The sequence below is a fragment of the Physeter macrocephalus genome, chromosome 9, assembly GCF_002837175.3.
Source record: "Physeter macrocephalus isolate SW-GA chromosome 9, ASM283717v5, whole genome shotgun sequence".
In the NCBI taxonomy this organism is placed as follows: Eukaryota; Metazoa; Chordata; class Mammalia; order Artiodactyla; family Physeteridae; genus Physeter; species Physeter macrocephalus.
Window position 1 is genome coordinate 35,049,353 of NC_041222.1, and position 15,562 is coordinate 35,064,914.

Sequence of the window (15,562 nt, forward strand, 5' to 3'; positions counted from 1 at the left end):
TAATGGATAAGTATTGTCTTTGGAAGTGACAGAAAAAGGTGCTCAAATAATCGAGTTTCTCCACTGAAATGACGATTAAACTAGCAAAAACTCCCAGAATTAACGTTCTTGCAAGTCTGGAATTTAATAAAAAGCTTACAGCAACCAGGGAAGAATGAAAGAAGCAAAAGACAGCTGAGTTTCAGAAAGATAGCACTCTGGCATTTCTGTTTATCTGCCTATCATCCCCATTCCCTAGCAAAGCAGTGGGCAATATTCCTGGTGTGGCTTCCTGGAGCCAGGGGACTAACACAAGCTGCTATGCTATGAATGTCTGTGTCCCTCAAATTTCATTTGTTGAAATTCTAATGCCTAATGTGATGGTTATTTGGAGGTAGGACTTTTGGGAGGTGGTTAGGTCATTAGGGCAGACCCCTCATGAATGGGATTAGTGGTCTTTAAAAAGAGGCGCTAAAGGCTCCAGGATAGGTTGCAAGCCGCCACTGCTGCCCTCCTGGGCTCCAGGAGCAATCTTGAGCTGCTGCTGCCACACTTGCAGGCTCCAGGAGCGGTTGCAAGCCGCCTCCGCCGCCATCATGGGCTCTGTAGGTGCGCACGAGCTGCCACTGCCAACAAGCGCCCTGGGAGCGGATGCCAGTAGCTGCATCTACACACCCACTACTAAGGGGATAACAGCCAGCACATGCTGAGGAAAGGAGGCCACAGGCATTCATACTAAAAACAGCCCTCACACCAAATATATTAAACCCACACAAGCTACCCAGGGATGCTCACACATATAAAAAGCCCTCCAAGACAACAGTAGACAATTGTTTCTCTGAAACTCACAGAGTAAGAGAAATATAAGTAAAATGAAGAAGCAAAGGAAACACTCACAGTTAAAAGATCAAGAGAATTCCCCTGAAAGAACAAACAATGAAACAGACATCTTCTGTCCAACAGACACTGAGTTCAAAAAGGAGATAATGAAAATACTGGAGGAATTAAGAAATGCTATTGACAGAAATGCACAGTACTATAAAAAGGAACTAGAAAATATAAGGAGGAGCCAAGAAAACTTAGAAAACTCATTTGCTGAGACAAAAAGTGAGCTAAAGGCAATAAATAGGGGAAAGAATAATGCAGAAGAATGAATAAGTGATCTGGAAGACAGAATAATGGAAATCACCCAATCAGAACAGCAGACAGAAAGCCAAATGAAAAAAAAAAATGAAAGCAGTATAAGAGACCTATGCGATAATATACAATCTACACATAATAGGGATTCCAGAAGGCGAAGAAAGAGACAAGGGGATTGAAAAAGTGTTTGAAGAAATTATGGCCAAAAACTTCCCTAAACTAAAAAAGGCAACAGAAATCTAGGTACAGGAAACCACAGAGAGTCCCAAACAGACCTACACCAAGACATATTATAATCAAAATGTCAAAAGTTAAAGATAAAGAGAGGATTCTAAAGGCAGCAAGAGAAAAACTAAGAGTTAATTACAAGGGAATCCCCATAAGGCTATGGGCTGATTTCTCTACAGAAATGTTTTTGGCCAGAAGGGAATGGCAAGATACATTCAAATCCCTAAAAGGGAAAAATATGCAACCTAGAATACTCTACACAGCAGGATTATCATTTAGAATAGAAGGAGAGATAAAGAATTTCTCAGAGAAGCAAAAATGAAAAGAATACTAAACCTATCTTAAAAGAAACACTGACAGGTCTTTTCTAAACAGAAAAGAAGCAAGAATCTATAGGAAAGAGAAAATCACAGCTGGCAAGTAAATCACTTAAATAAGCCAGTACATTTTTTATTTAAAAAAATCAAAACTATCTTGTGAAAACAATGATAACCACAATGAACAGCAAAAGGATAAACATGAAGAAGTAAAAGAGGACTTCAAAATATAAAATGTGGGGGAGAAGAATAAGAAAAGGTAGATTCTTTGTTTTTGTTTTTTTTCCAATGTGTTTGAGCCTATATGACTATCAGTCTAAAGCAAGTATATAGCAGGGGTAAAAATACTCAAAAAACAGGGTAACCACAAATGAAAAACCTGAAATAGATTCACTAAAACCTAAAAGAAGAAAACAAAGGCATAAAATAAAAGGAATCAAACCACAAAAAAGAAAAGGAGGGGAATACCCTGGTGGTCCAGTGGTTAGGACTCTTCGCTCTCACTGAGAAGGGCCCGAGTTCGATCCGTGGTCAGGGAAATAAGATCCCACAACCCGTGTGGCATGGCCAAAAAAAAAAAGAAAAAGAAAAAGAAAGGAACAAAGAAGAAACACAGAATCAACTGGAAAACAAGGTTTAAAAAGGCAATAAATACATTTCTATCAATAATTACCTTAAATGGCAATGGCCTAAATGCTCTAATCAAAAGACAAAGAGTGGCAGACTGAATCAAAAAAACAAGAGCCTACAATATGCTGCCTACAAGAGACCCACCTTAGAGCAAAGGACACACATAGATTGAAAGTGAGGGGATGGAAAACATATTTCATGCAAACGGAAACGACAAAACAGTGAGGGTTGCAATACTCAAATCTGACAAAATAGACTTTAAAACAAATGCCGTAAAGAAAGATAAAGAAGGACACTATATAGTGACAAAAGGATCAACACAAGAAGATTTTATACTCATCAATATATATGCACCTAATACAGGAGCACCCAAATACATAAAACAAATACTAACAGACATAAAGGGAGAAACTGATGGGAATTCAGTAGTAGTAGGAGACTTTAACTCCTTATTCACATCAATGGACAGATCTTTGAGACAGAAAATCAATAAGGCAACAGAGATCCTAAATGATAAAATAGAACAGTCAGACTTAATTGATATTTTTAGGACATTACATCCAAAAAAACCAGAATACACGTTCAAGTGCACATGGAACATTCTCTAGGATTGACCACATACTAGGGCACAAAACAAGACTCAACAAATTCAAGAGTATGGAAATTATCTCAACAACTATTATGACCACAACAGCATGAAACCAGAAATCAACCACAGAAAAAGAAATGAGAAAAAAAAATTACATTACATACCTCAACATAATAAGAGCTATTTATGACAAACCCACAGCCAATATAATACTCAGAAGTATTCCTGCTAAAATGTAGACCAAGACAAGGATGCCCACTCTTATCACTTCTCTTCAACATAGTACTGGAAGTCCTAGCCACAGCAATCAGACAAGAAAAAGAAATAAAAGGTATTCAACATGTAAACAACATGCTACTAAAAAATCCACTGGGTGAACAATGAAATCAAAGACGAAATTAAAACACACCTTGAGACAAAGAACAATGAAAACACAACCAACAAAATCTATGGGATGCAGCAAAAGCAGTGCTTAGAGGGAAGTTCAGAGTAATACAGGCCTTCTTTAAGAAAGAAGAAAAATCTCAAATAACCTAACCCACCACCTAAAAGAATCAGAAAAAGAAGAACAAACTATACCTAAAGTTAGCAGAAGGAAGGAGACAAAGACCAAAGGGGAAACAAATAAAATAGAGATTAAAAAAATAGAAAAAAATCAGTAAAACCAAGAGCTGGGTCTTTGAAAGGGTAAACAAAATTGACACACCTCTGAGCAGGCTCACCAAGAACAAGAGACAAGACCCAAATAAAGAAAATAAGAAATGAAAGAGAATAAATCACAAGTGATACTGCAGAATTACAAAAAAACATAAGAGAATACTATGAATGATTATATGCCAACCAATTTGACAACCTAGAGGAAATGGACAACTTTCTAGAAACATACAGCCCACCCAAAAGGAATCAAGAAAAAACAGATAACTTGAACAGATTGATCACTAGAAGTGAAACAGAATCTGTAATGAAAAAAACTCCCTAAAAACAGAAGTCCAGGGCCAGATGGCTTCACAGGTGAATTCCACCAAACATACAAAGAAGAACTTATACCGATCCTTCTCAAACTCTTCCAAAAGACTGAAGAGGAAGTAAACTCCAAAAGACATTCTGTGAAGCCAACATCACTGTGATACCGAAACCAGACAAAGACACAACCAAAAAGAAAATTATAGGCCAATATCTTTGTTGAATATAGATGCAAAAATTCTCACCAAAATATCAGCAAACTGAATTCAACAATAAATAAAAAAGATCATACACCACGACCAAGTGGGATTCATCCTAAGTTCACAAGGATGGTTCAACAAATACAAATCAATCAATCTGATACACCACATCAACAAAAGAAAAAACAAAAACCACAGGATCATCTCAATACATGCAAAAAAGCATTCAATAAAATTCAACATCCATGAGAGGGGTGGGATAGGGAGGGTGGGAGGGAGGGAGACACAAGAGGGAAGAGATATGGGAACATATGTATATGTATAACTGATTCACTTTGTTGTAAAGGAGAAACTAACACACTATTGTAAAACAGTTATACTCCAATAAAGATGTTTAAAAAAAAAAAAAAAATTCAACATCCATTCATGATAAAAACTCTTACCAAAGTGGGTATAGAGAGAACATATCTCAACATAATAAGAGCTATTTATGACAAACCCACAGCCAATATAATATTCCTGCTAAAATGTAGAACAAGACAAGGATGCCCACTCTTATCACTCCTCTTCAACATAGTACTGGAAGTCCTAGCCACAGCAATCAGACAAGAAAAAGAAATAAAAGGTATTCAAATTGGTAGGGAAGAGGTAAAGTTGTCATTATATGCAGGTGACATGATACCATATACAGAAAACCCTAAAGACTCCACAAAAAAAAACTACTAGAACTGGTAAATGAATTCAGCAAGGTAGAAGATACAAGATTAGCATACAGAAATTGGTTGCATTTCTTTACACTAACAATGAAATATCAGAAGGGGAATGTAAACAAACAATTCCTTACAAAATAGCATCAAAAAATAAAATACGTAGGAATAAACTTCACAAAGGAGGTTAATGACTCATATGCTGAAAAGTACAAAACATTAACAAAGGAAACTGAAGATGATTCAAAGAAATGGAAAGATATCCTATGCTCTTGGATTGGAAGAATTAATATTGTTAAAATGGCCATACTACCCAAAGCAATCTACAGATTTAATGGGATCCTTATCAAATTACCCATGACATTTTTCACAGAACTAGAACAAATAATCCTAAATTTTATATGGAACCATAAAAGACCCAGAATTGCCAAAGCAATCCTGAAGAAAAAGAACACAGCAGGAGGCATAAGCCTCCCAGAATTCAGACAATACTACAAAACTACAGTAAACAAAACAGTGTGATACTCACACAAGGACATATGGATCAACGGAACAGAATAGAGAGCCCAGAAATAAACTCACGCAACTATGGTTAATTAATCTTCGACAAAGAAGGGAAGAATATACAATGGAGAAAAGACAGTATCCTTAGCAAATGGTGTTGGGAAAATTTGGACAGCCTCACGTAAATCAATGAATTTGGAACGTACTCTCACACCATACACAAAAATAAACTCGAAATGGCTTAACGACTTAAATATAAGACATGACACCATAAAACTCCTAGAAGAGAACATAGGAAAACATTCTGACATAAATCATACCAATGTTTTCTTAGGTCAGTCTACCAAGGCAATAGAAATAAAAGCAAAAATAAACAAATGGGACCTAATCAAACTGCTCTCAGAAACAGAAATGTGATTGAATACATTATATAGTGATAATACAGAATTTGTCCTTTTCATATTTAAGAAAGATGAGTCTGTGGATAGATTTTTTTGCCTATCACTTCAGATAAAGAAAATCCTCTTTCTGTCTTATATTCCTCATATCAGGAATGGTCCATGGATGCTGTGGGATACACTTTCCTTCCTTCTACAAACACCAGTCAAGATTTTTTCATCCTTCCTACCACCATGAGAAAGTTGCTATCCAAACAGACTATGATTATCTTGGTATTACTTAGATATCCATATTTTAAAAATATGTTCAACATATTTGAGATTAATATATCCCACATCAAAATCTAAGTGCTATCAGTTTTAAAAGCCAGAAGTTTGTGGACAGTCAAGGCAAAGTGGTGGTCCTAAGGGTACTCAATGGAATTCTGAATTCCTAGAATGATTGCCTTCTCAGTTTCTAGTATGAGAGCTCACTCTAGTCTTCTTTGACTAATGTATAAGTGATATTTTAACAACTGACTCATCGCCTGGGGATGCATCAAGTATTGCCTCCTATTTGTATCTGGTATAGATTATGAGTGGTGCAATATTTATTGACTGAATGAATTTTCCAGCTTTTACATAGAAGGAAGCACAGACAAGGTATTATTTTAGAGCAAAGACATCTACAATTTTATCTTAATTCCTTAATTTATGCACTGTTCCCCTTCTTCCTGGGGAGTAGGTTGGTAAAAAATTAAAATGATGATGGGTTATATTGTTGGTATGAATTAATCTGTTTATCATTGTAAAGTGTCCTTCTTTAACCTTGGTAATAGTCTTTATTCTGAAATCTCCTTTGTCTGATGTAATATAGCCACTCCAGCTTTCCTTTGATTAGTTGTTAGCATGGTGTATCATTTTTAATTCCTTTATTTTAGTCTATTAGTGGCTTTATGTTTAAAGTGTGTTTCTCTTGGGAGCGTGCGGTTGAACCTTGCTTTTTTTTTTTTTTTTTTTTTTTTTTGTGGTACGTGGGCCTCTCACTGTTGTGGCCTCTCCTGATGCGGAGCACAGGCTCCGGAGGCGCAGGCTCAGCGGCCATGGCTCACGGGCCCAGCCTCTCCATGGCATGTGGGATCTTCCCGGACCAGGGCACGAACCCGCGTCCCCTGCATCGGCAGGCGGACTCTCAACCACTGCGCCACCAGGGAAGCCCGAACCTTGCTTTTTATCCAATATGATCATATCTACTTTTTAATTGGGGTATTTAGACCATTTACATTTAATGTAAGTATTGATATGGTTGATATAAATATACCTTCTTGCTCTTTGTTGTCTCATCTATTCTTTGCTTCCCTTTTTCCTCTTTGCATGTCTTCTTTTGGATTAATTGAATATGATTCCACTTCATATCTTTTGTTGGCTTGTTAGCTATAACACTTTGTTTTATTAATTTAGTGGTTGCTTTAGGATTTATAACATACATCTTTAATTTATTATACCCTTCAAGTAATATACCATTTTGCATATAGTGAAGAATCTTTAACAACAGTATACTCCCATTTTTTCCCTCCTGAACTTTGTGCTATTTTAGCACACATTTCACTTTTATATATGTTATAAAAGTTATATGTTATATGTTATAAACATCATACTACATTTTTTTCTTCTTTTGTTTAAACCAGGGATTGGAAAACTTTTTCTATAAAGAGACAGTCAATATTTTAGGCTTTGTGTGCCATATGGTCTCTATTACAATTTACCACTACCACTGTAGCTCAAAACAGCCATAGATAATACATGAATGAATAAGCATGACTGTGTTCCAATAGCACTTTATTTTAAAAATAGCAAGAAGGATTTGATCTGTCTTAGTCCATTTGGGCTGCTATAACAAAATACCAAAGACTCAGCTTATAAACAACAGAAATTTATTTCTCACAGTTTTGGAGTCTGAAAGTCTGAGGTCAGGGTGCCAGCATTGTCAGGTGAAGACCCTTTCCAGGTCATAGACTTCTGGTTGTTATCTTCACATGACAGAAGGGGTTACAGATCTTTCTGGAGCCCCTTTTATAATGTACTAATTCCATTCATGAGGGTTCCACCCTCATGACCTAAGCACCTCCCAAAGACCCCACCTGCTAATACCATCACCTTTGGGCATTAGGATCTCAACATGTGAATTTTGGGGGAGACACAGATATTCAGACCATAGCATGGTCTGTGGGCTGCCGTTTGCTAATCTCTGGTTTAAATAATCAATTATCTTTTTAAAGATCTTACTGGCGTTCTTCATTCCTTTATGTAGCTTCATATATTCCTCTGGTATAATTTTCCTTCTGCCTGAAGGACTTACTTTAACATTTCTTGACATGTAGATCTGTTGATGTTAAATTCTTGCAGCTTTTGTATGTCTGAAATATTCTTAATTTCACCTTCATTTGTAAAAGATATTTTTCTGGGTTTAGAAGTCTAAGTTAACAGTATTTTCCTTTTGTCTTTTAATAATGTTGCTGCACTCTTTTCATACATGTGTTGTTTCCAACAAGAAATCTGCTGACATTCTTGTCTTTATTCCTGTTTACATGAAACTTGTATACTATACTTGGTATAGTTTTCTTCATGTTTCTTGTACTTGGGATTCATTAAACTTCTTGGCTCTATAGCTTTATAGTTTTCATCAAATAAAGAAAAACTTTGCCCATTATTCTTCAAATATCTGCACCCTCCAACATTTGAGGGATCCATTCATTTGTGATTTAGGACTCCTGATGCTTTCCTCTCCTCTCCTTCTCCTCTTCCTCCTTTCCCTTCTCTACCTCTTCCTTCTCTTTCCCCTCCTACACATTCTCTTTCTGTGATTCATTTTGGAGAGTTTCTATCACTATGTCATCAAGTTACTAGTCTTCTCTTCTGCATTGTTTAATTGGCCATTTATCTCAACCAGTGTATTTATCATGTTATACATTTTAGTTTTTAATTCTAGAAGTACAATTTGGGACTTTAAAAAATATCTTCCATGTCTCTAGTTAACGTTTTAACATATGGAATACCATGATAATATCTGTTTTAATTTCCTTTACTGCTAACTTTAACATTTATGTCAGCTCTGGGTGGATTTTTGTTGAGTGATTTTTCTCCTCATTATGGGTTATATTTCCTTGTTTGTTTGCATGTGTGACTAGATGCCAGATATGGATTTTTACCTTGCTGGGTTCTAGAGATCTTTATATCCCTATAAATTTTCATGAGTTTTGTTCTGGATGCAGTTATGTTACTTTGAAATAGTTTGATACTTTTGGGTCCTGCTTTTATGATCTATTAGGTTGGTCTAAAGTAGTTCTCAGTTTAGAGATCACTATGCCCCACTACCAGACTCTTTTTGGGTATTCTACTCAACCCCCCATGATTTACAAAGTCTTCCAAACTGCCCATGTAAGGTCAGGCACTGTTCCTTCTAATCCTTTTGGGTGGATTTTTCCACAGTCTCAGGTAGTTTCCTCACATGCATATGTTGATCTGTACTTAGCTAAATAATCTAAGTATTTTCAGATCTCCAAAGTTCTCTCTCTGAACTATTCTTTCCTCACTAGTAGTCTGTTCTCCAATTGCTGTGGTCTTTCTGGACTTACAGCTTCATTTCTTCAACTTAGGATGTTGGGAGGAGTCCAGGGGGCTCTGTCTGTTTTCTTTCTCCCTGCATTGAACTCTGTCAAGAGAGTGGGGTAATTGTAGCCTTTACCTTATTTATTTCCCATCTCTCATGGAGCACTGTTCTTATTTGCCTGATTTCCAGTATCTTGAAAACCATCTTTTCAGACATTTTGTCCATTTTTTGGTTGTTTCAGGGGGAGGGTAAATTGGTCCCACTCTAGACTTTCAGTGACACGTATTCCAGAGTGCCAACCAGCCAAGGCAGTAGGTATCAGACACTGTAGTGGTTAAAATTTTAAGTGTCTTAAGGGCACCTAGTAAATAAATTTCTTTTCTTTGCTCATATGTAGAATAAATAAGAGACAGCTGTGGAGTCACAGAGATGGCGACTATGAGATCTGCTTCTTTCTTATAAAAGTTGGAGAAAGTAGCTAAGGTTTGCAGTCAGCTCACTAATATTTTACCTTGATTTAGATAGACTTATGTAGTCACAGGTATCATGAACAAACACAAGCCAACCCCAGAGGCCAGCCCAGATAAATCTGCAGCCTGAAGGGGCAATGAAAGTTTCCCCAAGGCAGGTAGGGAAATGCCAAAAGGAAAGAGAAGAAGGAGCTGGGTGAAGCTCTATCTCCCAAATTCTACAGATAAGTCACTCCTCCTCCCCTGGGGACACCTAGTGTGGACTTTGAAAGAGGCTTGGGATGTCACTATAAGAAAGGTCCCTACCTGTGGGGACCTCCTCCTCCCTGGAGGAGTAATCTTGTCCTAACTTAACACTGAAGTTCTCAAAGCTATTCAATTCAAAGACACATACAAGGATGTCCCCAGTGTGAAGTTGGGGCTCAGACCCTACTTCAACAATGCTACTTGCTGGAGCATCCACCCTGCATCAGTGCAGTAGTTAGTAAAGTATTTGGGAAACATCCTTCCAGCCTGGAGACCTACAGTCCTGTGATACCTCACTTGCTGTCTGTCATCCATCCATTGTTGATTTCAGATCATAAGAGCATTAAAACACATTCCTCCTCCCAACTGCTTGGTAATCCAATCTAAGCAGAGGGCTTTAAAAGCTCAATAACAATAAACCCCCATTCATTTCACCTCAGTTAACTGGGAATCAACCAGAAGGCTGATAAGGGCTAGGCTGAAATTTACCTTTGCTTTGAAAAGGCTTTCTTCTTACAGAAATCTTACAGATTCATATATCACTCATGAATATAGATGCAAAAATTCTCAACAAAATACTAGCAAATACAGGGAGATCACCTCTGTGCTTTGTGACCATGAGAGGGGTGGGATAGGGAGGGTGGGAGGGAGGGAGACGCAAGAGGGAAGAGATATGGGAACATATGTATATGTATAACTGATTCACTTTGTTGTAAAGGAGAAACTAACACACTATTGTAAAACAGTTATACTCCAATAAAGATGTTTAAAAAAAAAAAAAAAATTCAACATCCATTCATGATAAAAACTCTTACCAAAGTGGGTATAGAGAGAACATATCTCAACATAATAAGAGCTATTTATGACAAACCCACAGCCAATATAATATTCCTGCTAAAATGTAGAACAAGACAAGGATGCCCACTCTTATCACTCCTCTTCAACATAGTACTGGAAGTCCTAGCCACAGCAATCAGACAAGAAAAAGAAATAAAAGGTATTCAAATTGGTAGGGAAGAGGTAAAGTTGTCATTATATGCAGGTGACATGATACCATATACAGAAAACCCTAAAGACGCCACAAAAAAAAACTACTAGAACTGGTAAATGAATTCAGCAAGGTAGAAGATACAAGATTAGCATACAGAAATTGGTTGCATTTCTTTACACTAACAATGAAATATCAGAAGGGGAATGTAAACAAACAATTCCTTACAAAATAGCATCAAAAAATAAAATACGTAGGAATAAACTTCACAAAGGAGGTTAATGACTCATATGCTGAAAAGTACAAAACATTAACAAAGGAAACTGAAGATGATTCAAAGAAATGGAAAGATATCCTATGCTCTTGGATTGGAAGAATTAATATTGTTAAAATGGCCATACTACCCAAAGCAATCTACAGATTTAATGGGATCCTTATCAAATTACCCATGACATTTTTCACAGAACTAGAACAAATAATCCTAAATTTTATATGGAACCATAAAAGACCCAGAATTGCCAAAGCAATCCTGAAGAAAAAGAACACAGCAGGAGGCATAAGCCTCCCAGAATTCAGACAATACTACAAAACTACAGTAAACAAAACAGTGTGATACTCACACAAGGACATATGGATCAATGGAACAGAATAGAGAGCCCAGAAATAAACTCACACAACTATGGTTAATTAATCTTCGACAAAGAAGGGAAGAATACACAATGGAGAAAAGACAGTATCCTTAGCAAATGGTGTTGGGAAAATTTGGACAGTCGCACGTAAATCGATGAATTTGGAACGTACTCTCACACCATACACAAAAATAAACTCGAAATGGCTTAACGACTTAAATATAAGACATGACACCATAAAACTCCTAGAAGAGAACATAGGAAAACATTCTGACATAAATCATACCAATGTTTTCTTAGGTCAGTCTACCAAGGCAATAGAAATAAAAGCAAAAATAAACAAATGGGACCTAATCAAACTTACAACCTTTTGTACAGCAAAGGAAACCATAAACAATATGGAAAGACAACCTACGGACTGGGAGAAAATATCTGCAAATGATGCGACTGACAAGGGCTTAATTTCCAAAATATACAAACAGCTCATACAACTCAGTAACAATAGCAACAAAAAAACAAAAACCACTGTAAATCAAAAAATGGGCAGAAGACCTACGTAGACATTTCTCCAAAGAAGATATACAGATGGCCAACAGGCAGATGAAAAGATGCTCAACATCACTAATTATTAGAGAAATGTAAGTCAAAACTACAACAAGGTAGCACCTCACACTGGTCAGAATGGCCATCATTAGAAAGTCTACAAATAACAAATGCTGGAAAGGGTGTGGAGAAAAGGGAACCCTCCTATACTGTTGGTGGGAATGTAAATTGGTACAGCCACTATGGAAAACATTATGGGGGTTCCTCAAAAAACTAAAATTGGAGTTGCCATATGATCCTGCAATCCATTCCTGGGCATGTATCTGGAGAAAACTATAATTTGAAAAGATACATGCACCCCAGTGTTCAATGCAACACTATTTACAACAGCCAAGACACGGAAACAACCTAAGTGTCCATCAACAGAGGAATGGATAAAGAAGATGTGGTACGTATATACAATGGAATATTACTCAACCATAAAAAAGAATGACATAATGCCATTAACAACCTAAGTGTCCATCAACAGAGGAATGGATAAAGAAGATGTGGTACGTATATACAATGGAATATTACTCAACCATAAAAAAAGAATGACATAATGCCATTTGCAGCAACATGGATGGACCTAAAGATGATCATACTAAGTGAGGTAAGTCAGAAAGAGAAAGACAATCCCATACAATATCACTTATATGTGGAATCTAAAAGATGACACCAATGAACTTACCTATGAAACAGAAACAGACTCACAGATATAGAGAACAGACCTGTGGTTGCCAAGGGGTAGGGGGGAGTTTAGGATTAGTAGATTCAAACTATTATATACAGAATGCATAAACAACAAGGTCCTACTGTATAGCACAGGGAACTATATTCAGTATCCTGTGATAAACCATAATGGAAAAGAATATGAAAAAGAATACATGTATCTATAACTGAGTCACTCTCAACCATAAAAAAAGAATGACATAATGCCATTTGCAGCAACATGGATGGACCTAAAGATGATCATACTAAGTGAGGTAAGTCAGAAAGAGAAAGACAATCCCATACAATATCACTTATATGTGGAATCTAAAAGATGACACCAATGAACTTACCTATGAAACAGAAACAGACTCACAGATATAGAGAACAGACCTGTGGTTGCCAAGGGGTAGGGGGGAGTTTAGGATTAGTAGATTCAAACTATTATATACAGAATGCATAAACAACAAGGTCCTACTGTATAGCACAGGGAACTATATTCAGTATCCTGTGATAAACCATAATGGAAAAGAATATGAAAAAGAATACATGTATCTATAACTGAGTCACTCTGCTGTACAGCAGAAATTAACACAACATTGTAAATCAACTATACTTCAATATACTTTTTTAAAAATTAAATAAAAGAAAAAATGGGCAAAGGAGTTTAATAGACAGTTCTCAAAAAACTATACAGAAACAGCCAATAAATACATGAAAAGATGCTCAATATCATTAGCCAACAGGGAAGTGCAAATCAAAACCACAGTGAGATACTACTTTACACTCATTTAGGACAGCTATAATCAAAAGGACAGAGAAGTGCTGGCAAGGGTGTAGCTAAATGGAAAACTCACACAATGCTGGTGGGAATGTAAAATGATGCAGCTGCTTTGGAAAACAGTCTGTCAATTCCTCAAAAAGTTAAATACAGAGTTGCCATTTGAGGCAACAATTCCACTCCTAGGTATATATACCCAAGAAAACTTGAAACTTGTCCATACAAAATACTGTCCATTAATTTTCATAGCAGCATTTTTCATAGTAGCAAAAAAGTGGAAACAAACCAAAAATATCCATCATCTGATGAATGGGCAAACAAAATGTGGTGTATCCATACAATGAAATATTATTTGGCAATAAAAAAGAATGAAGCACTAATTCATGCTATACCATGGATGAACCTTGAAAATATCATGCCTATTAGTAAAAGAAGCCAGACAGAAAAGGCCACATATTATATGATTCCATTAATATGAAATGCCCCAAAGAGACAAATTCTTAGAAATAGAAAGTAAATTAGTGGGACTTTCCTGGTGGCACGGTGGTTAAGAATCCGCCCACCAATGCAGGGGACATGTGTTTGATCCCTGGTCTGGGAAGATCCCACATACCATGGAGCAGCTAAGCCCATGTGCCACAACCACTGAGCCTGTGCTCTAGAGCCCGCGAGCCACAACTACTGAAGCCCGTGCACCTAGAGCCTGTGCTCCACAACAAGAGAAGCCACCGCAATGAGAAGACTGCACACCACAACAAAGAGTAGCCCCCGCACGCCGCAGCTAGGGAGAGCCCACATGCGCAGCAACGAAGACCCAACGCAGCCAAAAGTAAATAAATAAATAAGTAATTTTTTTTTAAAAAAAGGAAAGTAAAATAGTTTTTACCAGACACTGGGGAGAGGGAGCAATGGGGAGTGACTGCTAATGGGTATTAGTGTTTCCTTTCCGGGGTGTTAAAATAAAACCACAGTGAGATACTACTTTACACTCATTTAGGACAGCTATAATCAAAAGGACAGAGAAGTGCTGGCAAGGGTGTAGCTAAATGGAAAACTCACACAATGCTGGTGGGAATGTAAAATGATGCAGCTGCTTTGGAAAACAGTCTGTCAATTCCTCAAAAAGTTAAATACAGAGTTGCCATTTGAGGCAACAATTCCACTCCTAGGTATATATACCCAAGAAAACTTGAAACTTGTCCATACAAAATACTGTCCATTAATTTTCATAGCAGCATTTTTCATAGTAGCAAAAAAGTGGAAACAAACCAAAAATATCCATCATCTGATGAATGGGCAAACAAAATGTGGTGTATCCATACAATGAAATATTATTTGGCAATAAAAAAGAATGAAGCACTAATTCATGCTATACCATGGATGAACCTTGAAAATATCATGCCTATTAGTAAAAGAAGCCAGACAGAAAAGGCCACATATTATATGATTCCATTAATATGAAATGCCCCAAAGAGACAAATTCTTAGAAATAGAAAGTAAATTAGTGGGACTTTCCTGGTGGCACGGTGGTTAAGAATCCGCCCACCAATGCAGGGGACATGTGTTTGATCCCTGGTCTGGGAAGATCCCACATACCACGGAGCAGCTAAGCCCATGTGCCACAACCACTGAGCCTGTGCTCTAGAGCCCGCGAGCCACAACTACTGAAGCCCGTGCACCTAGAGCCTGTGCTCCACAACAAGAGAAGCCACCGCAATGAGAAGACTGCACACCACAACAAAGAGTAGCCCCCGCACGCCGCAGCTAGGGAGAGCCCACATGCGCAGCAACGAAGACCCAACGCAGCCAAAAGTAAATAAATAAATAAGTAATTTTTTTTTAAAAAAAGGAAAGTAAAATAGTTTTTACCAGACACTGGGGAGAGGGAGCAATGGGGAGTGACTGCTAATG

General features: G+C 37.2%; 1 protein-coding gene across 2 annotated transcripts in view; it reads right to left on the bottom strand.

The window, feature by feature from the left end:
* Positions 1–15,562, bottom strand: part of VPS13A (vacuolar protein sorting 13 homolog A) — a 280,175-nt gene that overhangs the window by 213,538 nt on the left and 51,075 nt on the right. The window lies entirely within an intron of this gene.